Source organism: Prionailurus viverrinus, chromosome D2 (genome assembly GCF_022837055.1).
Source record: "Prionailurus viverrinus isolate Anna chromosome D2, UM_Priviv_1.0, whole genome shotgun sequence".
Classification (NCBI taxonomy): domain Eukaryota; kingdom Metazoa; phylum Chordata; class Mammalia; order Carnivora; family Felidae; genus Prionailurus; species Prionailurus viverrinus.
In genome coordinates, this window is record NC_062571.1 from 7,230,229 (window position 1) to 7,254,875 (window position 24,647).

The 24,647-nt window shown below is 40.6% G+C and overlaps 1 protein-coding gene and 1 long non-coding RNA gene across 2 annotated transcripts in view; one reads left to right on the forward strand and one right to left on the reverse strand.

The window, feature by feature from the left end:
• Positions 1-17,757, reverse strand: part of ATAD1 (ATPase family AAA domain containing 1) — a 79,165-nt gene extending 61,408 nt beyond the window's left edge. The window contains exon 1 of the mRNA XM_047825160.1: positions 17,705-17,757. The gene's annotated coding sequence lies outside the window, so the exon portion shown is untranslated. The remainder of the gene's footprint in view (positions 1-17,704) is intronic.
• On the forward strand, positions 14,588-20,823 carry LOC125147839 (uncharacterized). The gene is made up of 3 exons (XR_007145315.1): positions 14,588-18,288; positions 18,833-18,982; positions 20,114-20,823. It is a non-coding gene; the product is annotated as an uncharacterized LOC125147839 (long non-coding RNA).
• The last annotated feature ends 3,824 nt before the right edge of the window (positions 20,824-24,647 follow it).

The following is a 24,647-nucleotide window of genomic DNA, read 5'->3' on the forward strand; positions in this document are numbered from 1 at the left end:
CAGGCTCCAGGCTCTGAGCCATCAGCCCAGAGCCTGACGCGGGGCTCGAACTCCCGGACCGCGAGATCGTGACCTGGCTGAAGTCGGACGCTTAACCGACTGCGCCACCCAGGCGCCCCTTGGGTATTTATTTTAAATCTGCAATATTTTATCATTCAGCTTCATACAGTACTGAAAATAACACTGTTCAAGTGATGCTGTCTGTGGAAAGTCACGATCCATCAAAACAGAATTGCTTGGGAAGAAGTCTAACCTTACTATAGTTCATTAGCAGAGGATTTAAAGCACAGGCGAATGAGTCCTCTTCCCTAGGATTCATTTGGGACCTTCATAAATGGTCTTCCATATGGTGTTTTACATGGGAGAGGAGATGCGAAGGATTGGGTGAGAGGAACAAAGATATGAATTCATCAGCCAAAACTGAAGAAACAGTAGTTGAAACATTAATTCTCAATTTCTGTAACAGCAGATTGATAGATGAAGCATAAAACAAGACCAGATGCTGTGGTTTCCAGGATGCACTTGGCTCCCCATCCTTTATAACCTGGAGCATTTTTTTGCTGTAAGTAGGTCACTTGCTTGCTCTCATTTACCTGATTCTAAGAAAATGCCCTTGAAAGTATTTGGAAAAGAATGTGTGCTGGTGCTTAACATTCAAAAAAATATTAAGATTGTGTAAACCCTTCCCCTGCCCCCATTTCTCTATTAGAATATGTTGTAACCTTGAAACACATGTGAAACTGAAATGGAAAAGAAGAATTTGAGATCTCTTATTTTCTAAGCACAAAGACACTAAAATCTGTGCCCATCCTGTTAGCCCCCATGATTTCACTCTACGTAGCACTGGCACGGTGTTCACCTCACAGATTCTAATTGGGGTTTAAGTTTTTTGTATTCTCTTATCATATGCCAGCTGCTTGAGAAAAGAGGATGCCTAGGACATAGGCAGGGCTTAAATGCTTTCTTAAAATGTATTTATTGGGGCGCCTGGGTGGCGCAGTCGGTTAAGCGTCCGACTTCAGCCAGGTCACGATCTCGCGGTCCGTGAGTCCGAGCCCCGCGTCGGGCTCTGGGCTGATGGCTCAGAGCCTGGAGCCTGTTTCCGATTCTGTGTCTCCCTCTCTCTCTGCCCCTCCCCCGTTCATGCTCTGTCTCTCTCTGTCCCAAAAATAAATAAACGTTGAAAAAAAAAATTTAAAAAAAAATAAAAAAAATGTATTTATTGAGGTATAGTTGACATACAATGTTATGTTAGTTTCAGATGTACAACACAGTGATTCAACAACTCTCTACCTTACTCAGCGCTCTCCGTGGTAAGTGCGGTCACCATCTGTCACCATGCTAGGTTATTACCATATTATTGACTATATTCCCTTTTCAGCCCCGTGTCTTGTGTATTTTATAACCAGAAGCTGAATCCCCTTCACCTATTTCACCCATCTCTCCACTCTCAACTAGGGTTTTAATTAATTGACTTTTTCCCCCTGCAATCTGACATATCTCATGGGGCTTTGGAGGCTCTATTACTGCAGATTTAATCTGACCGAGAGGGGGAGAAAAAAAGGGCAGGAAGGATATACAGTCCAAAGATAGGAGATGTGGAATCAAACCATTTTATTGACCGTATGTATATCATCACTCTGTCTTTGGTAGGTCCGTTCCTAACGTGTCCATCGGAGACCAGTCCCATCAGGGTGAGTCTTGGTACTCATGGGATTTAGGAACATAGACACTGAGGCGCAACAGACCTGGGTTTGTATGGACAATCTGCTGTTTACTAGCTCTATGATTTGGGGCAAGCTATAAAGTTATAAAGCCTCAACTTCCCCATCTTTCATACGGGGACAGTAGCAAGCAGTACACATGCCACGGAGTGGCACTGAAAATTAAATGAGACGGTTTCAGGGAAGTGCTGAGCTCTATGCCTGACGCTTAGCAAGTGCTCAATAAACATGCTGTTGTAACATCCCAGGTGATGTTTTTTATTGTACTGTGAAATGATGTTCTCTCATTTCCCGAAGTCTGTGAGGACAAAGATTCCTTCCTATCTGCTTATTGTTTGTTTGGAGGAGGACTTCACCTCCCAAGTTTTTAACCATGGCATCTTGTCTGGGAATATTTCCTCTGACTAGTGAAAAGGCCATGCCCCTGTCTCCCTGACCTCTTGATTCTCTCATTCTCGATCTTAATACACTCATCTGGCTGAGTCTTATTAGTAGTCAAGAAACCATTTATGATAGTTCTATAAAACCCAGAAGATTCCCTCCTTATGACCACCAGACAATTACATTTAAAATACTGGGGCGCCTGGGTGGCGCAGTCGGTTAAGCATCCGACTTCAGCCAGGTCATGATCTCGCGGTCCGTGAGTTCGAGCCCCGCGTCAGGCTCTGGGCTGATGGCTCAGAGCCTGGAGCCTGTTTCCAATTCTGTGTCTCCCTCTCTCTCTGCCCCTCCCCCGTTCATGCTCTGTCTCTCTCTGTCCCAAAAATAAATAAACGTTGAAAAACAAAATAAAAAAAATAAATAAAATACTGATCAATCCATGAAAATAGCTACCTGGATATTTCTCAGTTTACCAAAGACCATTATTGATACTGGCTGTTGTTCCCATCTGTCTAATAACAGCCATTTATTGAGCTTATACCTCTTGCTTCCATGGAGTTCTAAAGACTAAAACGTCTTATAAAAATGCAAGTCCTCACAGAGCTATTGATTTTTTTTTTTAAGCTCAAGGTTTATCCCATATTTCATCCCCATTTCTTATTTGTTTAGGGAAAACTTTCTGCCTTAGATTGCTGAGTGGGTTTTACATAAGAAAAAGAACTTAGTTCAGTGGGTGAAAGTGAGATGCTGAACCAGACTGGAGATTTTAGACGTCGATACTTTGCATGTCTGATCTTTCCTTTGCAAACTACAGCCGGAGATTTTGGACGTCGATACTTTGCATGTCTGATCTTTCCTTTGCAAACTCCACTTTCTTATTACACTTGGGGACTATCATAACATCAGAGCTGCTATTCTTCGTATAGAATTTAATTCACTTGAGCACAACACAGTTAAAAAAAACCATTTACTATGTACAACTCAGGCCAATGCTCCTAAAATTGAAGGAGTTTTGCTGAGCAAAAGAAACGCGATGTCCTGTTTAGAGCTTGAGTACATGGCTTTCAAAGGCAAAGCCAAGGTCACACCTTGCTGATTTTAGATGTTTAAGACTGAGATATATACTAGACCTTCTTCTTTCACCTTAGAAAGGCCCAGCAATAGAGGACTGGCAAGCTAACATTAAAATCGCTTTCTCGTCTCTTTAGTGTCAATGTTTCTGGAACTGGAGAAACAAAACAAAGGTGTAAGTAAAAAAAGGAAGAAAGAAAAGCCTGTAACTTGAGTTACAGAAGTACAGGAAACAAATCAAGTCCCATTCAGCTTCAAAACACTATACCTGATAGAGTTTCACACAGCTTTCTCCTTTCCAGTCTGCTTCTTATTAAGTTTGAACTCCAGACTCATTATGGAGCTGTCAATGCTGAATGAGGCCCAGTGCCAGAGGCATGGCCCACACCCATTTCTTTGTGTCTTCTGTGTTCTCAGGTAAACAGGGGATCACAAAAGGGGTCATTAAGGAAAGGAGACAAAGAGGTTGACTCCCCAGCAGTGGTTTTTTTCCCCCTATGGTGTTGAGATGCTAATGATTCTTTGTATTTATTTGTTTAGTTGTTTGTTTTTTATTTGAGAGAGAGAGAGAGAGAGAGAGAGAGAGAGAGAGAGAAGCTTAAGCAGGCTCCATGCTCAGTGCAGAGCCCAATTTGTGGCTCACTCCCACAACCCTGGGATCATGGCCTGAACCAAAATTAAGAATTGGATGCTCAACAGACTGAGCCATCCGGGTGCCCCAAGATGCTAATGATTCTTTTTTTAAATTTTTTGAAAATGTTTATTTTTGAGAGAAGAGAGAGAGAGAGCACGGAGGAGGGGCACAGAGAGGGAGACAGAGGATCCAAAGCAGGCTGTGTGCTGACAGGGAGCCCTATGCGGGGCTGAAACTCACGAACTGTGAGATCTTGCTGGGTACTGGAGTTAGTCGCTTAACCGACTGAGCCACCCAGCCGCCCCAAGATACTAATGATTCTTAACCAGCTGAAAGCAACATTAGAATTCTGTCTAGATAATCTTGATTCTCAGGCTGGACAGTATTCCACCTTCCACATTCTGATCCATCCATCATTCAGTTCTACTTGTGCTAGATAAACTGGCTTTATATTGTCTATTATCATGTTGTCCTCATAGGCTAGTATTTAAGGAGCCTCCCCCCACTCCTCCCTTGGAACTCTTGGATGTAAACGAGGAACAGTTAAGTGAATGGTGTCTAAAGTCATGAAATACAATGACTATTTTTTTGTGGGGAGAGGGAGAAGAGTAAATAATGATATTTCTTCAGCTGAGTGAATCAAACATTTCCAGCACTCGAACTCACACATGTAGGCAAAAGCAGAAGGCAACTAAAAACCTCTCCAGGGGACATTCTTCCTCATTCTTTAGGAATGTGGGGTCTATGAGGCTCCGTTTTCATGATCATTCCCAAATTCCGTCTCTGTACCCAATCAGTACTGAGGTGTCAGGTACAAATACCGCCTCTGTCAGGATAGTTTCAAGCATGCAAGACACGGATTATTGGGTATGGTGTGTGAGAAACTCTGAGAATACTAAATGAAAGGGCTGGTTCTGTGGCCTGTCCCGTGTTAGGTAGGCTTTCTGGGTTCCCTCCTCTGGAAGTGGGACCAGCTTCCTAATTCCACGACTCCATGATTCTTTCTGACCTGAGTGTGGAGGGACTTCTGTTTGAATTTGTTTCCCCCTTTGGACCCCATAACTGAATGCTAAATTTGAATTCTAGCTCTGGGGGTATAGTTAAAATATTAAGTACTGAAGATTTCCAAGATTCGTGTAATAATACTTGGTGAGCCACCCACCATTTTGCCAGTCCTAAGTTTTCCACAGTGTGGTTTCACGTTTGTGTGCTCGAATTTTAAGGTCTGAAATCTTGGGATGTCCGGAAGGGTCTCGTTGCTCTATGCCAAAGAACTTAGCTGCAGTGATCCCTCCCCTCATCCCCACTCCTACCCTATCTGAAGGTCACAGGGTGAAGATGGAGGAGGTCTCCTGTTCTCCACCCTGTCCCTAGATGACAGTAGAGAACAACAGTAGGAAGCCGGGTCTAGAAACACCATGCCCTCCTTTTGTGGAGAGACCAGCTGGCTACTAAGAAAGTTGTCGAGGCTGGCAACAATGATACTACACAGAAAGCAAATGCAAGAAAGCATTAAATATCAATACATTAAGGGCTACAACAAGAACTTAAACATTTTTTTTTCTTTTAATCTTTATATTTGAGAGAGAAAAACAGAGTGCAAGCCGACGAGGGGCAGAGACAGAGGGAGACACAGAATCAGAAGCAGGCTCCGGCTCTGAGCTGTCAGCACAGAGCCCGACACCGGGTTCAAAGTCATGAACCTTGAGATATGACCTGAGCCGAAGTCGGACGCTTCACTGACTGAGCCACCCAGGCGCCCCAAGAACTTTTTAAAAAGGGAAGTGTGGTTAATATAAAATAAACCCCATCTCCCACAGCAGATCATGGCCTTCAGGATATGAGCTCATGAACAACAGAGGGAAAAGAGTTTTTTTTTTTTTAATTTATTATCAATATTATTGTTGGATTCTCTTGTAAGTTCCCTATTTTCTGTGAAACCCGGAACTTGCCAATGAAGGTTTTAGCTAACAGGACACTTTTCAGGAATGTATCTTTTACTACCTCCAGTTGGTGAGAGATGACTGTGACAGATTTATCATGTTTTAATAGAGAGCTAAAGAGGAAGAGTGGAGGGGTGAGGACACAGATTTATCGCCACTTATTTGTTCATTTGGAACTTTTATTGACAGAAAAAATATTTCCTCTTTTTTTTTTTTAAAGAAGATTTTAAAATCTCATTCTCTAGGAAGTAAATTCAGGAGTAAGAAATGCCACACCTGTTCTACATAGTACAGTTTATTGTTAATTTCATTGACTATTGACATGCTGAGTGATGGGTTAAGCTTGTAACCCATCTCTTTACTCAAGTAAGAAACCAACATTAAGAAAGATAAGACGTGCATTTTTCCCCTTGATAAAGACACCTGCTGTTCCAGTGTCATAGAAACGGTTAGGGAAGATCTAGATACAGATTTAGAAGGATAGAATTTCCCGGAATCACATTCTCTCAGAATTGAAAGGAATATTAAATGTCATTGACTCTTCAACTCAAGGCAGTGTAGAATTGTAGAAAGGATGTCTGCTATGGAATTGAGGGGACCTGAGTCAGATCATAGCCTTGCCACATCGTAGCTATGTGTTTTAGGAAATTTAATCTCTCTGAGCCTTAGTTTCTCGCCTATAACTTGTGAATAGTGACTACATATAAGTTTGGGGAGGATTGAAGATACTGTATGTAAAGGACCTAGGACAGACACAGTAGGCATTTAGCAAATGACTGTGGTGGTTGTTATCAAAATTGTGCCACCACCTGGTCATAAAACTTACTGGAACATTCCCAGTGATGTGATTCCCAACTGTTGGGAAGCCCAGGTCATGTTTGAAGAGCTCTTCTGTGTTCGCCCTTTTACAGAGCCGAATTCCTTCCCCCCTAGAACTTCGATCTGCTGTTCCCATTCTTGCCGGCGGGGCTGCATAGGCTATGTCTGTCACCCGATTGAATGCGCCACCGAGAATGGAACAAATATGCCTTCAGAGTGGTATGACTGGTGAGGACACTACAGACGAATCAGCACAACTCAGAGTCAGACTAGCTCCCTTGTTCTGGCAGCCACCAGTCAGATACCTACTGAATTTGCTGTTAACGAAGCCCGTTCATCATCCTCACAAAAGCCGAGCCAAAGTTTGTCACGGTTTTGAGGGAGAGACTCAAGCGCAGAAACTTACAATGAAATCTTTATTATATTAATTAATAAATTGGTAAAATTTCACTTGAGTCATGCTAGTATATTTGAATATTTCATCAATTCTGCTGTTCTGTGGCATACGTATAAGGTAATGTAACTGACAAACGGGCATTTTCTTTAACCGACACTCAATATAGTATTTAATATGTGCCAGGCACTATTCTAAGTGCTTTGCATATATTAACTCACTCAATTCTCACTCATATTTACCCTATGTAGTAAGTACTATTATTATCTACAGACAAGGAAACCAAGGCACCGAGAGGTAAAGTAACAGAGTAACACTAACTTTCCGAGGTCAAATAGCTAGTAGATGGCAGAATTAGGATTTGAACCAGTCTGTCTGGTTCCAGAGCCCGTGTTCATACTGATGCCCTTCCCCAAATTTGTTGAAGTTAAAAAAAAAAAAATCTGTTACTTAGATTATTAGAACTTCTTAAAAGCAAAAAACAAAGTATAGTGAATTAGTGCTGCTGGACTCACAACCTCCAAGCTTTATAAAAACATTATTAGAGAATATCTTTTGAATTACTATGAACATTTATGAGAGTCCAAAATGTTGATTGGAAGCAATATCTAACTCCATTCTAAGCAAGACTAGGCTGGCTTGCTTATATATACATATACATATATATATATATATATATATGTGTGTATACATATATATATATATATATATATATATATATATATATACACATTTTGGAGAGAGAGCACAAGCAAACGGGGGAGAGGGGAAGAGGGAGAAAGACAGAATCTTAGGCAGGCTCCATGCCTAGCACAGAGCCCGACATGGGGCTCGATCCCACGAACCCGGGATCATGACCTGAGTCAAAATCAAGAGTCAGCCGCTCAACCAACGGAGCCACCCAGGCACCCCAAGACTAGGGTTCCAATAATGTTCTATTTTATATTTCCACAACATAAGAAGAACTAAGAAGAAATTAGAAGAAATTAATGGCTGCCTCTGAATCTTGGTCTTATTCTGATAAAAATTGTTTTCAAATATTGTAACAGCATTGTATCATATTTGAGTGTTATTTTAAATTAGCATATGGTAAAATTGTGCGTATGTGCATGTGTGTATAGGTCTTAGAATTTTGATACAATAGATTCATATAACCACCACCGCAATCAAGACACGTAACAATTCCATTATCTTACAAAACTACTTTGTGTGACTGTTTTTAATTACTTCCTCAACCCCTGGCACCCACAGATCTGTTCTCCATCCCTGGAGTTTTGTCTTTGTGAGAATGAGACGTCAATTAAGTCACGCAGTGTGTAACCTTCTGAGACTGGCTTCTTTTATTCGGCATTCCTTTGAGATACACCCAAGATGTTGCATACGTCGGTAATTCATTTGTTTTTATCGCTGAGTAGCATTCCGTGGTCGTACAGTTTGTTCATTCAGTCATTGAAGGACACTTAAGTTGTTTCTAGTTTTTGGTAATTATGACCGGAGCTTTTATAAACATTTGTGTGTAGGTGTTTGTGTGAGCAGAAGTTTTTGTTCCCTTAGAATAGATACCGAGGAGTGGAATTGCTGGGTCACATGATAAAAGTATTTTTAGCTTTATGAGGAGCTGCCCAACTCTTTTCCACAATGGCTGTACTCTTTTACATTTCCTTGAGAATGTGCGAGCATTCCGTTTCTTCTGCATTCTCACCAGAACTTGACAGTATCGGTATTTTTTTAAGTATTCTAATAGGTATCGAATTGTGGTTTTAATAGGCATTTCCTCTAATGGCTAATGATATTAACATCTCTTCATGAGCTTATTTGCCATGCATTAATCTACTTTGGCAAAATACCTGTTCAGGTCTTTGGTTTATTTTACAATTGGGTTGGTTGTGTTCTTACTGTTGAGCTCGGAGGATTCTTTACGTATTCTGGATCCAAGGCCTTTGTCAGTATGTGATTTGCAAATGTTTTCTTCTGGTCTTATCTTTTTATGTTCTTGCTAGTGTCTTTTGTAAGGTTTTAAATTTGGATCGAGTCCAGGTTATCAGTTTTTTTCATTTATGGATCATGTGTTTGGTATCACGTGTAAGAAGTCTTTGCCATACCTAGGTCATAAAGACTTTCTCTAAAGATTTCTTCGGAAAGCTTTATATTTTACATTTAAATCTGTGATACATTTTGAGTTCATTATTGTATAAAGTGTGAATTTGGGGTTGAGGTTCATTTTTAAGTGTATGAATGTCTAACACCTTTTGTTGGAAAGACTATCCTTTGGACCTTTGTCAAAAATCACTTGGCCATATTTGTGAGGATCTCTTTCTGGGTTGTCTGTTCTGTCCCCCTGATCTATGTGGCTGCCCCTCCACTGTCACCACCCTGTCTTGGGTAATCTAGCTTTATGGCATAACTTAAAAAATCAGGTAGTGTGATTTCTCCAACATTATTCTTCTTTTTCAAACTTATTTTGCCTTTCCTAGTTCCTTTGAATTTCCTTGTTAATTTTAGAATCAGCTTGCCTGTATCTACTAAAATCCTCCTGGGATATTTAATAGAATTGAGTTAAATCTGTACATGGGCTTAGGGAGCTGAGTTTTTTCGTCCCTGAACATGATATGTCTTCCTGTTTATTTAGGTCTTTTTTAAAAATTTCTTTTATTAGTGTTTTGTAGTTTTTAGCCTACAGATCCTGTTTATGTTTTGTAAATTTATTCTTAAGTATTTAAATAATTTAAGAGCCATACTAATGATTTAAAAAAAAAAACCAATTTTGGTTGTTCATCCGCTGGTATGCAGATAAGATTATTTTTGTGTTTTACCTTATGTCCTGTGACCTTAACTTTACTCAGTTCAAGGGGGAGGTTTCTTTGGTCACTTCTTTTGGTTTCAATTATGTCATCTGCAAACAGGGACATTTTCGTTTCTCCCTTTTCAATGTTTATGCCTTTTATCTCTTATTCTGGCCTTATTATACTGGCCTTATTATACTGGCTAGGAGTTCTAGTAGAGCATTAAATAGCGATGGTGAGAGGGGACACCTTTGTCTTGTTCCTGATCTGAAGGGGAAAGCGGTCAGTTTTTCATCGCTAAGTATGATATTAGTTGTTAGCTTTTTTTTTTTTTTTTAATTTTTTTTCAACGTTTATTTATTTTGGGACAGAGAGAGACAGAGCATGAACGGGGGAGGGGCAGAGAGAGAGGGAGACACAGAATCGGAAACAGGCTCCAGGCTCTGAGACATCAGCCCAGAGCCCGACGCGGGGCTCGAACTCACGGACCGCGAGATCGTGACCTGGCTGAAGTCGGACGCTTAACCGACTGCGCCACCCAGGCGCCCCAGTTGTTAGCTTTTTGTACATGAACTTTAATGAGGTTTGAGGGAGCCCCCTTCTTTCTTAGTTAGCTGACTTTTTTTTTTATCTTGAATGGATATTGAATTTTTTCAAGTGCTATTTCTTTATCAGCTGACATGATTATGTAGCTTTTCTTCTTTAGTCTACTAATAAAGTAGATTACATTGATTGATTTTTTTAAAATACTGAAGCAGCCTTGACTTTTCAGGATAAGCGCTGCTTGGTTGTGGTAGTGTATAATTAAAAAAATACTTAGGTGTTCAATTTGCTAAGGTTTTCCCTGATTTTTTATATCAACGTTTATAAGAGATATTAACCTATAGTTTTTGTTTCTTTTTGTTTTGTTTGTTGTTTGGTTTTTTTTTTTATCACCTTTGTTTGGCTTTCATATCTGGGTAATGACAGTTTTATAAACATGACTTGGGAAGCATTCCCTCCTCTTCTGTTTTTGGAATAGTTTGTGTTAAAGTGGTAGTTCATCTTTATATGTTTAGTAGAATTCTACAGTGTAACTGTCTAGGTCTGGAAAATTATTTCGGAAGGTTATTAAAAAATTTATAGTTACAGGATTCTTTAGGTTGTCTATTTTCTCTGTGATGAATTTTAGTAGTTTGCTCTCAAGAACTTGTTAATTCTACCTAGGTCATATTTAGGTGTTTAGAGTTGCTTTTTGCATTCCCTTGTTATATCAGGTTCTGTAGTGATATCCTCTTTTTGATTCCTGATACTGATCATTTGTATTTGTTCTTTGTTCAGATTTATAAATTTCACTTATCTTAAGGGATCAGTTTTTCATTACTTTTCTCTCTTAATTTTTTTTTCAATTTCACTTATTTCTGCCCCTAGCTTTTTTATTTCCTTCCTTCTGCTCGCCTTAGGTTTATTTTGCTCTTTTTTTGCTTTTGTTTTTGTTTGTTTGTTTGTGTTTTTAAGATCAGTAATTTGAGGGGCGCCTGGGTGGCTCAGTCGGTTAAGCGTCCGACTTCAGCCCGGGTCACAATCTCGTGGTCCGTGAGTTCTAGCCCCGCGTCGGGCTCTGGGCTGATGGCTCAGAGCCTGGAGCCTGTTTCTGATTCTGTGTCTCCCTCTCTCTCTGCCCCTCCCCCATTCATGCTCTATCTCTCTCTGTCTCAAAAATAAGTAAATGTTAAAAAAAAAAATTTAAAAAAAAAGATCAGTAATTTGACACCTTCCTTCTTTTTTAAATCTAAGCATTTAATGCTGTAAATTTCCCTCTTGCACTGCTTTAGCTGAATCCTACAAATTCTGACATGTTGTGTTTTCATTTTTATTCAGTTCAAAATATTTTTACCTTTCTCTTTTGACTTCTCTTTGACTATAAGTTATTTACAAGGGTGTCGTTTATACATGTTAGATTATCTTTTCATTTTTCCTGTTATTTAATCCTAATTTAAATCCATTATGATTGGAGAGCATAATTGGTATGATTACAATTCTCTCACATATTTTTTGGGCTGGTGTTATGATCCAGGATATTGTCAGTCTTGGCGAACATTCCACATACATTTGAAATGATATACTATTGTTGGGTGGAGTAATCTGTAAATATCTGTTGAATCTAGTTGGGTTGGTGGTGTTGTTCAGTTCTTCTGTATCCTTGCCAACTTTGTTTACTAGTTCTGTCCATTGCTGAGAGAGGAGCGTTGAAATCTCCAAATGTAATTGTAGTTGTGTCTGTTTCTCCTTTCGGTTCTTTTAGTTTTTGATTCATGCATTTGGTAATGCTCCAACTTTTGATAATTTTTGTTTATTTTTGCTCTTTAGTCTACTTTGATGTTAATATAGCTGCTCCACTTTGTTTTGATTCGTGCTCATATAGCATATATTCTTCCATCCTTTTATTTATTTATTTATTTTTAAAATTTTTTTTTAATGTTTTATTTATTTTTGAGACAGAGAGAGACAGAGCATGAACGGGGGAGGGGCAGAGAGAGAGGGAGACACAGAATCGGAAGCAGGCTCCAGGCTCCGAGCCATCAGCCCGGAGCCTGACTCGGGGCTCGAACTCACAGACCGTGAGATCGTGACCTGAGCTGAAGTCGGACGCTTAACCGACTGAGCCACCCAGGCGCCCCCATCCTTTTATTTTTAACCTTTTATTTTATTTGAATTCAGATGTTCTTTGTATCCATTCTGCCACTTTGTGTGTTTTAATTGCCATATTTAAGACCATTTCCAGTTAATGTAATTCTTGATATATTTGGCTCTTTGATATATTTGTTTTTTGTTGGTTTCCTTTTTTGAATTTCCCCCCTCATTTCTCTGTTTTCTCTTTCCTGCCTTATTTTGGGACATAGAATTTTTGTTAGTATTCTGTTTTATCTATTGTGTTTTTCACTATATATCTTTGTAAAAAAAAAAAAAAAGCCCTAATGGTTGCTCTTGGGATTAAAATATAAATGTTTGATTTTCCACAATCTATGTGGAATCAATATATGTTACCATTCATTTCAAGTGGAATGTGGAGTCTTATCATTATTTCACTTTACGCTCTATTTTACAATTGTCTTATGTATTGCATTTACATAGGTTGAAAGTTCAATAAGACACTTTTGCTTTCAAACATGAACTGTATTAAGGAACTCAAGAGAAGAACAGCCTATTATATTTACCTAGATATTTACGATTTCTGTTGTTCCTCGTCTATTCCCAATGTTCCAGGTTTCCTCATGGTATAATTTCCCTTCTAAGAACTTCCGTTAGCCATTCTTTAGAACAGGTCTGGTGGCAATGAATTCTCTTTGTTTTCCTTGCCTGAGAATGTTTCAACTTCATTTATGAAGAATATTTTTCCTGGATTTTGAACTCTGGGTTGAAGGGTTGGTTTTTATTTTTCCAGCACTTTAAGCTGTTCCATTTTATGCTACCCTCCATAGTTTCTGATGAGAAACGTACAATCATTGAGTTGTTGCCTTGCAAATAATGCCTCTTTTTTTTTTCTGCCTGCTTCTATGATTCTTTTTGTTTGTCTTCAATTATCAGCAGTTTGATTGTACTATGTTTGGGCATGCATTTCTTTGGGTTTATCATGTTTAGAGTTCACTGAGCTTCTTGACTCTGTGTGTTTCTGTTTTTTACAAAATTCAGAAAATTTTTAACTATCTTTTCCAATATGTCTTAACTGCATTGTATTCTTTCTATTCTTCTTCTAGATCTCCAGTAACGTGAATATTAGATCTTTCAGTTTTGTTACATTGGTCCCTGATGCACTGTTCATTTTTTTCCCATTATTTTTCTCTTCATCGTTCAAATTGAATAATTTCTGTTGAGTTATCTTCAAATTCTCTGATGCTTTCCTGTGTCATCTCTGTTCTGTGATTGAGTCCATCTACAGAGTTTATTTTGGTTATTGTATTTTTCAGTTATAAAATTCAATTTTGTTGTTTATATCTTCAGTGTTTGTATTCAAGGGTATTTCCTCTCCTTTTTAAAAAATGTTTATTTATTTATTTTTTGGGGGGGGGAGGGAGGAGCAGAGAGAGAGGGTAAGAGAATCCCAAGTAGGTTGTGTGCTATCTGTGCAGAGCCCAATATGGGGCTCGGTCTCACAAACTGTGAGATCATGACCCGAGCTGAAATAAAGAGTCAGAGACTCCACCAACTGAACCACCTAGTGCCCCTCCCCTTACTCCTTGGTACACTTTTATAATAACTGCTTTACAGCCTTGGTTATCTAATCCCAACATCTATATTATGTCTGCATTGTCCCCTGTTACTGTCTTTTCACATGTGAGTTGAGATTTTCCTGGTTCTGTGTATGCTGAATAATTTTGAATTGTATTGCAGTCATTTAGAAGATTTTTTTTTTATTTAAAAATTTTTCTTTTAATTTTTTTTTTTGAGAGAGAGAGACAGAGCATGAGCAGGGAATGGACAGAGAGAGGGAGACACAGAATCTGAAGCAGGATCCAGGCGCTGAGCTGTCAGCACAGGGCCTGACATGGGGCTTAAACCCATGAACTGCAAGATCATGACCTGAGCTGAAGCCAGACACTTAACTGACTGAACCACCCAGGCGCGCCAAGAATATTATAAGACTCTTGGGGGTGCCTGGATGGCTCAGTTGGTTAAGCATCTGACTTTGGCTCAGGTCATGATCTCACAGTTCATGGCTTCGATCCCTGTGTTGGGCTCTGTGCTGACAGCTGGGAGCCTGGAGCCTACTTTGGATTCTGTGTCTCCTTCTCCCCCTGTCCCTACCTGCTCACACTCTGTCTCTCTCCCTCTCTCTCTCTCTCTCTCTCTCAAAAATAAATAAACATTAAAAAAAATTGAAAAAAACATTAGAATATCATGTCTCTAGGTTTTGTTTAAATCCTGTGCAGGATATTAATATTTTTGTTCTAGCAGGCAATAGAGGTGGTTGGGTTCAGGCTACAAATTCTAACCACTATTTTGTAGTTTCCATGTCAATTCTGTTTTCAAAGCATTTGCAGTGCTATTTGGATCTGTCTTCTGTGTGTGCCACAATCTGGGACACGTGTGGTGGTCTGTCCGTCAGTTCAGTCTCAGAGTCTTCGCTGTGCTGTCTAGGTCTGTTCTGTCCTTGTGTAGCCTGAGGGGGAGCCTAAGAGTCTCTAATCAGCTTTACCTGCTGACTTTCCTGAGTTTCTCCTTCTCCATAATCTCTGGTACTTGCCGGCTCCCTGGACTTCCTCTTTGAGTCCTATATCCAGAAAGCTAGTGCTTTAGCTTTGCTGTTGCACAGGCTACTTCCTGGGATAGGCCCGTGTCTGGGGCCAAGCAATGGAGGGACAGGGAAGAAGCACCGACTATGATTTGTACCTCCTCCTGGGACCACAGCTTCTCTGTAGAAGAAGGTTTCCCTCCCTCAGAGGTGTTGGTGCCTGCGGGCCCCCACTGCCATTGGAGGCATTGCTACTGCTGGGGTGGCAGGATTTCCTGGGGCCGGGGCACTAGAGAACAGAGGAAAGAACAAAAGATGGCAGACTTCCCTGAGACTCTCTGAGCATTAGGAAATGCTTTCCTGGTCCTTGAGCCAGAACAGAGCTGAAGGGCTTCTTCAGGGCCCTGGTGCCCATTCTGAGTTTTAGGCTGCTTTACATCTAGACCAGGGGATTCTAGCAGGGGAAAAACGAAACAGAAAACACTCACTGCTGATTCAGTGGTGCTTTGAATTCTGGTCTTCTTTCCCAGTGCACCTGCTTCTATTTATGGGCTCCTCAAATGGCTGTTCCATGTGTTCCATCAGGTTTTATAGCAGCATTCAGTGAGAAAGGGTAGGATGCACTTACTTCATTTTACCTAGAGCTGGAATAATATATTTCATTTGCTCTCATGGACTGAATGTTCATGTCTCTCTAGAATACATATGTTGAAGCCCTAACCCCCAATATGATGGTAGTTGGAGAGAGGGCCTTTCGGAGGTAATTGGGGTTAGATGAGGCCATGGAGATTGAGCCCTTCTGATGGGATTAGTGTCCTTATAGAAAGGGCCACCAGCGTGTACTTGTTGTCATGCTCTCTCTCCCTCCCACCCTCCGTGCCCTGTGAGGTCACAGAGAGAAGGTGGCCATCTCCGGGCCAGGAAGGGCACCCTCTCCAGGAATTCAATTGGCCACCACCTTGATACTGGATTTCACAGCCTTCAGAGCTATAAGAAAATAAATTTCTGTTGTGTAAGCCATCCGGCCTAAGGTACTTTGTTGTGGCCATCCAAGCTAATTGAAGACATTTGCCAAAATACTCATGAAAAAAATTCATGGCGCTCCACCTTGATTGTGTCACTCTCCCCAGCTCATAGCCTTTCCATGGAGTTCTGCATAGTTCCACCGAACATGTTTTCCACAAGGTTTGCTAACAATTTATATTTAGCTGAATTTCCAGAAAGAGGAAACGATTCCCCAAAACTAGACTGGTAGCTTTAGTGCTTTTTATTGTTTAGTTATAATACCTCAAATATATTTTCTGGTATGTCAGTGTTTTGAATTAATTTACTGCTTGATTGTTTGGGTCCTAGTCCCCTTGACTAAGTTTGCTTCAGATTTCACTGTAAATAATTTCAAGGCTAAGTGACCTACGTCCTGCATGGACCAATTCTTTTTATTATTTATTTCATGCCTTGGAGAAGCTTATTTCAAAGAGCATGTGGTTAGAAGGCCACAGTCCCCGCTTCTCCCCCACACAGCACGGTAAAACACAGGACACGAGAGTAGGTGCCGGATAAACCGTACTTGAGTGGGGAGCAGAAAGGAACCGCGGGACCCTTCTCTGCTCACTTAACAGAAGCCATCTCAGGTGTTCCCTTTTCCTTTTCCCTTTGCCGAAGTCTTCCACCTCTGTGAACTTGTGCCAGTCGGTAGAGCTGGCTTTGAAGAGCTGCTGATCGTTGAGGGTAAAGCCTCATCCAGCGTGCGTCTCTTCCTCTGGGGGCTTGCCCCGCCCCCGCTCCTTCTCCACCTGTCCATACTGTCCTGCGGGTCAGGGCCAGCGCCCAGCTTTGACTCTGGCCCCGCTGGCCAGAAGGCCTGGCTTGACTCGCCTGGGGCTCCCTTGAAAATAAAAGCCCATGACTTATTCTAGGGATAAGAACACTGTTGTTTCCCCCTCCCACACTAGAGTTTTGTCAAAGCGTTACATTATTCCAGAGTTAATACGTAGGATTTGCGCAACTAAACCCCAGTTGTGACTTGGCCACTTCCATCGTAGACAACATCAAAAGAGCAGCATTAGAGAAAAATAATTCCACCAGAGCTTGTTTGAAAGAGAAAAGTTAGCCTCTTGGATAGAATTAGGTGTCCACGTTCCGGGAATTCTGGTTATTTGTGCCGCAGCTGAGAAAAGGTATATTACTGTGTTTGGTTTGTAATTAAAACGGTCTCGTGGGCCTACCCCCCACCTCCCCACCCTCAGGGCACAGGATATTCACTAAGACTGGCACTTCCTCTGTTGATGTTCCCTTTGGGAAACAAAAGATAGAAATGGTGATTAAGGTCTTTCCAGATAATATCCCACACCAAAGTATTGACAGAAAAGGTTTGTGTAACATGACATGATAACGTAATGTGATGTATGAATATTATTACCTAAGGGTTATGTTATACCCAGCCGATAAGTTATATTCGTATGGTTATGTGTATATTTGTAAAAGTGCGTAGCCTTTCAGTCGTTGACTTTATAAATACTTAACCGAGTGTCTGTCTGGTATGTAAAAAACTGTGCAGGGCATTGTGAGAAGTACAGAGGTTTACACAAGATGGGTTTTTGTTTTGTTTGTTTTCTAGCCTTCAAGAAAGTTCAGTGCAGAGTGGGAGTAGCATCACTGAAGTGACGACCGCGACGTGGTTAGGAGTTGTCAGGATTTAAACTAGAGAGTGTGGATGAGGTTTTGACTCTGAATGTTACTGTACCTTCTGAGGGCTGTGCATCTGGCAGGTTCTCGGGAAGCCCGTGGGGGGTTTGTTGCTTGCCCAGTTGGGCTGCGATTAGCATCCTTCTAGTTTGTAGGAGACGTTATCCAGGAAGCCATCTAGTCCGTGGGGGAGGTGGCATCTCCTGAGTCTTGCTGCCACAGAGAACTTTGAATGGGTGGAAAAAGGAGTTTGTGAGCATTCTTGCTATGTCACAATGTTGGACATGTGACTTAAGAGAAGCATGTGACAGGTCAGTGTGATTGGACCATTTGATTACCAAGTCCAGACTCTAGAGTGACTCAGTGGCCAATGCTGCTTTTTTAAACTGTTAGCTGAAACATTGGTATGACAGAAGATCTATGAATAAAAGACCTAAAATCCTTTTAAACGTACTATTTATTGGGACATCCTGAAGGACTGGGGGAATCCTTATTCCCGCATCATCTCCCATCTTGCACTTGTTGATAATTGTTCGACATTCATTCGGCATTTACTGGAAGCTTCCAGATGGCGGACAGCGTGCAAGGTGTCTGAGATGGCAGAAGGAAAATACAGAAGAACAGGCTGTAGCTCCTCACTCGGTAATAACAACAGCTAACAGTGAATGCTCATTTAGTGTTTACCACGTGTCAGACTTGTTCGGAGAGATATATTTCTCTTCCCTTAATCCTTATAACAGCCGTATGAATCAGTACTATTATTGTCCCCACTATACGGTGGATGACACTGGCATACAGAGAGATTGAGTAACTTGCCAAGTAATAGCCTTGCAAGGAATTTATGGTCTGAGTATACATAGTTGAGTACCTCCCTTTTTAGGGTAAGGCAGCGATGAATGGGGTATAGGGAAGCAAAAGGTGACTCAGGTTGAGTGTTTGCTGTAAACTGACACCCAGAGTATCCGACTCAAGAAATTCTTCAGTCTGTGATCCGAAGAGAATTATGGAATGATAGGAAATAATTAAGCACAGCAAAATGCTGGAAATATTTACCAGCAGTGGCAATCCAGTTTAATTTTATGTCCAGGACCACAGCCCTACATCTTCCTTTCAATATACATTATCAGGGTTAATGTATATAGTCAATCCAATAACATTGTTTCCTCCCCTCTCTCTGCTTTGGTAGGGGTACCTGTATGAAGGCTGCTTCACTCTGGAGGTTTGGACCTGTGTGGGCATGTCTGGTAAAATGATAGGAGGATCTGCTGGGAGAGGACTTGCAGAATACTGGGGACCTTAGCGAGAAAATTCCTGAAGGTGGAAGACTGTAGAAATGGTAATAAGGCCTCGGCTGTTATAAGAGAGGGGTGACTTCAGTACTTGTGGTAAAGAAGCAGGATAGGTAGGGTCAACTGGTAAGAAATACAGGAGATATATTTGTGTAGATCACTTAACAGTAGTATGTAATCAGTAAATACTCATTATTATTTGTATTATAGTACTCACCCCAGGCTGTCCCTATAAAAACACATATGCAGAGACCTAAGAGAAAAAGTGTGAAGATGCCGGAGGTCTTCATCAGACCATATAGATGTCCTTTAATGACCTTATAGATTGCTAAATGTTACCAACAAATGTTAATAATGATAAGTGGTGGTAGATAATATCATTATTGCTCTTATCTCCATTTTTTGTTGTCATTAATTTTATATTGTGGTCAGTTGGAAAACAGGATTTAATTTTGAAAATATTCAAATATTTAAGGAGATTTTTCTTTTTTTTTATCAGTTTTTATTTTATTTTAAATTTTATTTTTTATTTTTTAAAATTTACATCCAAATTAGCATATCGTGCAGCAATGATTTCAGGAGTAGATTCCTTAGTGCCCCTTACCCATTTAGCCCATTCCCCCTCCCACAACCCCTCCAGTAACCCTCAGTTTGTTGTCCATATTTACGAGTCTCTTCTGTTTCATCCCCCTCCCTGTTTTTATATTATTTCTGTTTCCCTTCCCTCATGTTCATCTGTTTTGTCTCTTGAAGTCCTCATAGCAGTGAAGTCATATGATTTTTGTCTTTCTCTGACTGACTAATTTCGCTTAGCATATTACCCTCCAGTTCCATCCACGTAGTTGCATTAAGTAGATTTTTCTAAGCAGAAAGAGGAACGACATTCACGCAAATAGGCAAGGAACTTAATTGTCATTGGTGGGCATTATGGATTTTGCATTCTTACAGAAGCAAACTCGTGAACTGTGATTTAATTATCACAGAAATTAATTTCTTGCTAAGAGTCACTTTCTGCTTTTCTCAGCGTTTGATATATGCAAGATCATTATTTCCTGTATCCACCCTAAATAGCTTACTTCTTTCCAGGCAAGTAGAGATTTCAGAAAGACGATGGGGAAATTCTTTTCCTTCTGATTGGTTCTTTGGCCCTTTTCACACCCCTCCCCCACTCCCTGCAGGGGGTGGTCATTAAAATGCCTCAGACAACTGTGGAGCCTTCAGGACGGTAACTGCGATATGATCATGTTACACACCCATTCAAAGTTCTCTGCTCCAGGGTCAAGGTTTGGATGATGTCACACAGCCTGTGGATCTCCTGCCTCCTGGACTGGTTTCTCTGTTGTGAGAAGGATAGGAAATGAGAGAAAGATGAACCCACTGTAAGTCTGAGGATGACATTTAACTACAGTCTGGTAAATTTTGAGATATTCCCATGTTGATAAATTAATCTAGTCCTTCTAACCTGGTATGTAACACTCTGTTGCATGAAAATGTGTCACATTTTACTTGAACATATTGATGGACGTTTAGGTTCTGACTTTTTGCTCTTTCAGATACTTGCGCGCACATCCCTATGTATGTGTTTGTATGACATATACGAACGTTCCTGTCGGATGGGGGTCTTTAAACTTACTTGCTAGCTTACCCCGCAACCTGGAAAAACTTTGCCTCCTTATACATTTAGAATTGGAATTGAACTTTTTACCGGGACTTCAACATTAGACATTTCTGAATGTTGTCAACAAATGTTAGTAATAAAAACTGGTGGTAGATAATATCATTATTGCTCTTATTCCTGTTTTTTGTCGTCACTAACTTTCTATCGTGGTCAGTTGGAAAATCGGATTTAATTTTGAAACTATTCATATATTTAAATAGATTTTTCTAAACAGAAGGAGACGACATAACTTTCAGTAGTTGCGAAGGAATTAATTTCCTTGTAATGTAAACATTAGCATTGAAAAGTAGAATTCTTCAGTGTATCCAATTGAGTGTAAATACTCCAGTTGAGTGATTTGATACTCACTATTATCCATCAAATGTTAACAGTATGAACAAGGTCTCTTACAGTGGGAAATTTTACATCACTTCTTTTTCTTTCTGCGCTTGAATTTTCTTTCTACTGCTAAAAATCTACAGGTTTTTATCTGAATGTATTACACATTATATGTGAGTGTTTTTTTATTGGTCACTTACCATATTTCCCTACAACACAATGTATATATAAATTTTAAATTAAATTACATTAACTTTCCTTGACCATAATACTCCTAATGGTTAAGGTTTTTTCTGAATCATCATTATTTTTAGTTCATAATTGACCAATGAAGTGCTTTTATTTTATTTTATTTTTTTAAGTTTACATCCAAATTAGTTAGCATAGAGTGCAACGATGATTTCAGGAGGAGATTCCTTAATGCCTCTTACCCATTTAGCCCATCCCCCCTCCCACACCCCCTCCAGTAACCCTCTGTTTGTTCTCCATATTTAAGAGTCTCTTCGGGGCGCCTGGGTGGCGCAGTCGGTTAGGCGTCCGACTTCAGCCAGGTCACAATCTCGCGGTCCGGGAGTTCGAGCCCCGCGTCAGGCTCTGGGCTGATGGCTCAGAGCCTGGAGCCTGTTTCCGATTCTGTGTCTCCCTCTCTCTCTGCCCCTCCCCCGTTCATGCTCTGTCTCTCTCTGTCCCAAAAATAAACGTTGAAAAAAAAAAATTTAAAAAAAAAGAGTCTCTTATGTCTTGTCCCCCCCCCCAATAAAGTGCTTTTAAAGGTTAATAATTATTAAACATAAGTTAACAGAGCTTTAAAAATTGATTTTTTCCTTCTTCTGATAATTAATTAACCAACTAACTAATTAATTAATTGATGTATTTATTTTTCTGAGGCCAAAGTTTACCATTTCATCTCCTGAGAAGATTCTAAATATGCCTATTTGTGCAATGCTCTTATTTACATTTGTTTATTTATGTATTTAGTTAGTTAGTTTCAACTGTTTATTTAACTTCTAGTTAGTTATATTGGTTTCCGGAGTAGAATATTGTGCAATATTGGTTTCAGGAGTAGAGCCCAGTGATTCATCACTTACATATGACACCCACTGCTCATCACAAGCGCCCTCCTTAATGCCACTCACCCATCTGGCCCATCCCCCACTAAGAAATTCATTTGTAGATCATGAATGAATTTTACTTATTTCTAGAAGGAGACAGGGTCAGCATCAGTTTATCCCCAGGTTTTGCTTTTCATATTGTAAACACTGAGGAATAGTGTTCACATAAATAAGTAGATGGCCATTGGAATAAATTGTGTAGGTGACGTTGCTCATTTATTTGAAAGCTTTCCAAATTATATGCCACACATCGCTTAGTGGTCTTATTTTTAACGATTTATGAGTGAACACTTTGCACGGGTCTTCTGTCAGTTCACTAGGAAACAGGTAATGTTAGGCTAACATTCAAAAGTGTTTGTGTTTGTTAGTCGGTAAACTCATTCAGCTTCTCAACATTAATATCATTGTTTCAGGTTATCTCTAGCTCCTTTCAGGTTTTTGCCTTTGGGGCAATATATCATTTAGCACTCACAAGGAGACAGGTATCCCTTTCTGTTTTAAAGTGGAGAAAGGGCCTCTGTGAAGGGGAGGTAGGGACTAGGAACCACGGGGCCACCTAACTACACTGGTTCTCAGGTAGTTCAGCTGTAGGCGGAGCGTACATGGAAGATAAAGGTCTGGAATTACCCGCTGAAAACTGGCTGCGGGCCTCCGTTCTCTAGTTTGAAGCTCCTACTCTGAGGTTGATACCCAGCACCGGAATTGCTATCTCTTAAGCTGTGTGGCCGGTTCATCAAACCCACGTCGCTGAGGACGTGGCTCTGCCTCCCCAGGATTCAGGAGAAGTCCCCTCTGAAGGTCCCCATATGTGAGTCAAAGGAGTTTTCTAACTTTAGGAAAATCCCATGGTCGTTGGATTCAAACAGCTGGTGGCCGACGAGTGGTACGCACCAGAGTTCGATGAGACTCTTCATCCGTTTCTATGATTTGCTTTGTGACACCCTATTTTTATTCATAACTTTCTTTCTTTTAAAGGGCGTCCTTAATCTACATCAACTGAGGTGGGACAAAAACAGCACTGTACTTGGTTTGCGCTCTGTGCCCTGAAGCAGAAATGCCTTTAATTGTTCATTGCAAAATAAACAGATGTCTAGTGGAGAAGGTTATTAAAAATATGTTGTGCATTTTGGGAGAACTGGAGGTCAGGATGGCTTGACCTAACATCTCACAGCAAACCCAAGTCAAGTAAGCCACCAAGGTAACATAGCCTATTCTTAGGGCAAAATTTTCTGGTTGGTGAATTTCTGGATATTATTAAAAGGGACAGTACATTTTGAAAATAGAATGATGGCCATCCTCAGGCAGGAGAATTCTACTTTAAAAACAGAAGATTTGATGTGCCAGATTCAAATCATAAGGAAAGGCTGCCCAGTTAATAGGACAAATGCCTCCACATTGTAAAATAAACAGGATTTGAAATGCTGCCAGTCTTATTTTGCAGTTACAAGTTATTTAAGAATCTTTATAAAGACCTAATAATAAAAGAATAAAATGTTTAACAGCAAGTCCACAAGAACGCATTAGTCATAAGGTACATCTTAATTAAGGCCTCTCTTCTACTTACTTCAACAGGTGGCCTAGGAAGGGGGTGGTCCCATGAGCTCTAGCAGCCAGGGGCCCGGGACCTCACTCTGGGAGACAGCCAGGGCAAAGGTACTACATCCAGGAAAGAACTTTCACATAAGACTTCAGTCTCAGAGCTAAGTAAATAAGGATCTGTTGTGTTTGTTTTCTTCTTAGACCTTTTTCTTATGCACTCCCTTTTCCTCTAGAGTTTCCTGAAATGTAAAACCTGTACATCTTCTAAAAAATGCAACATATTTAAGTACAATTAATTAGCAAAAATCTACCAAAGAAAACTGTTTATCTGTTGTTTTTAGAAAAGATAAAATTTCCCTTCTAGGATAGGTCTGACAACATCAGGTGTTTCTATGGTATTCTTTCTGAAGTTGCTACAAGATAGAAAAATCTAAATCACAATGAGAGTACCTTTCGAACTTCTTAATCCTAAAACATGTTAACAAGAAGGCTGTGAAGCATTGGATCTAGAACTGCTATATTTTGTCACGAAGTGGAACCAGGGAAATTCGTGCCCCCTGCCATTGGGCTGCTAGGTTAGGTGGAAAAAGCGAAATTAAGGGTACTGTCTGTATTCCTGTGGCTGAAAATCCAAAGGCATGAGGCAGTAGTATCATGTGCGGTGGGAGTTACGGCCCTTGGAGCCGTGGGCCCTGGCAGCACGGCAGACGTCACCTTCCCACCTGTCTCCTGGCCGTGCCAGTGTATTAATCAGGGGAACGTTGAAATGTACAGGTACCTTGAAATGTACAAGGAAAATGGGAATAGGAGGGAGGAGAATGGCAAGGAAGAGGGCAGGGCAAGGAGGGGGGAAGGATGGGAGGAAGAGGGTGACTCGGTCCATTTGGGCTGCGGTAACTGAATACCGCGTCCTGGGTGGCTTCTCAGCAGTGGAAGTTTACTTCTCACAGATTGGGAAGCTGAACGTCCACGATGAGGCTGCCTGCAGGGTCAGGTTCAGTCTGGTGTGGGCGTGCTTCCTGATTCATGGGGGGCTGTCTTCCACCGGGAACCTCACCTGGGTGG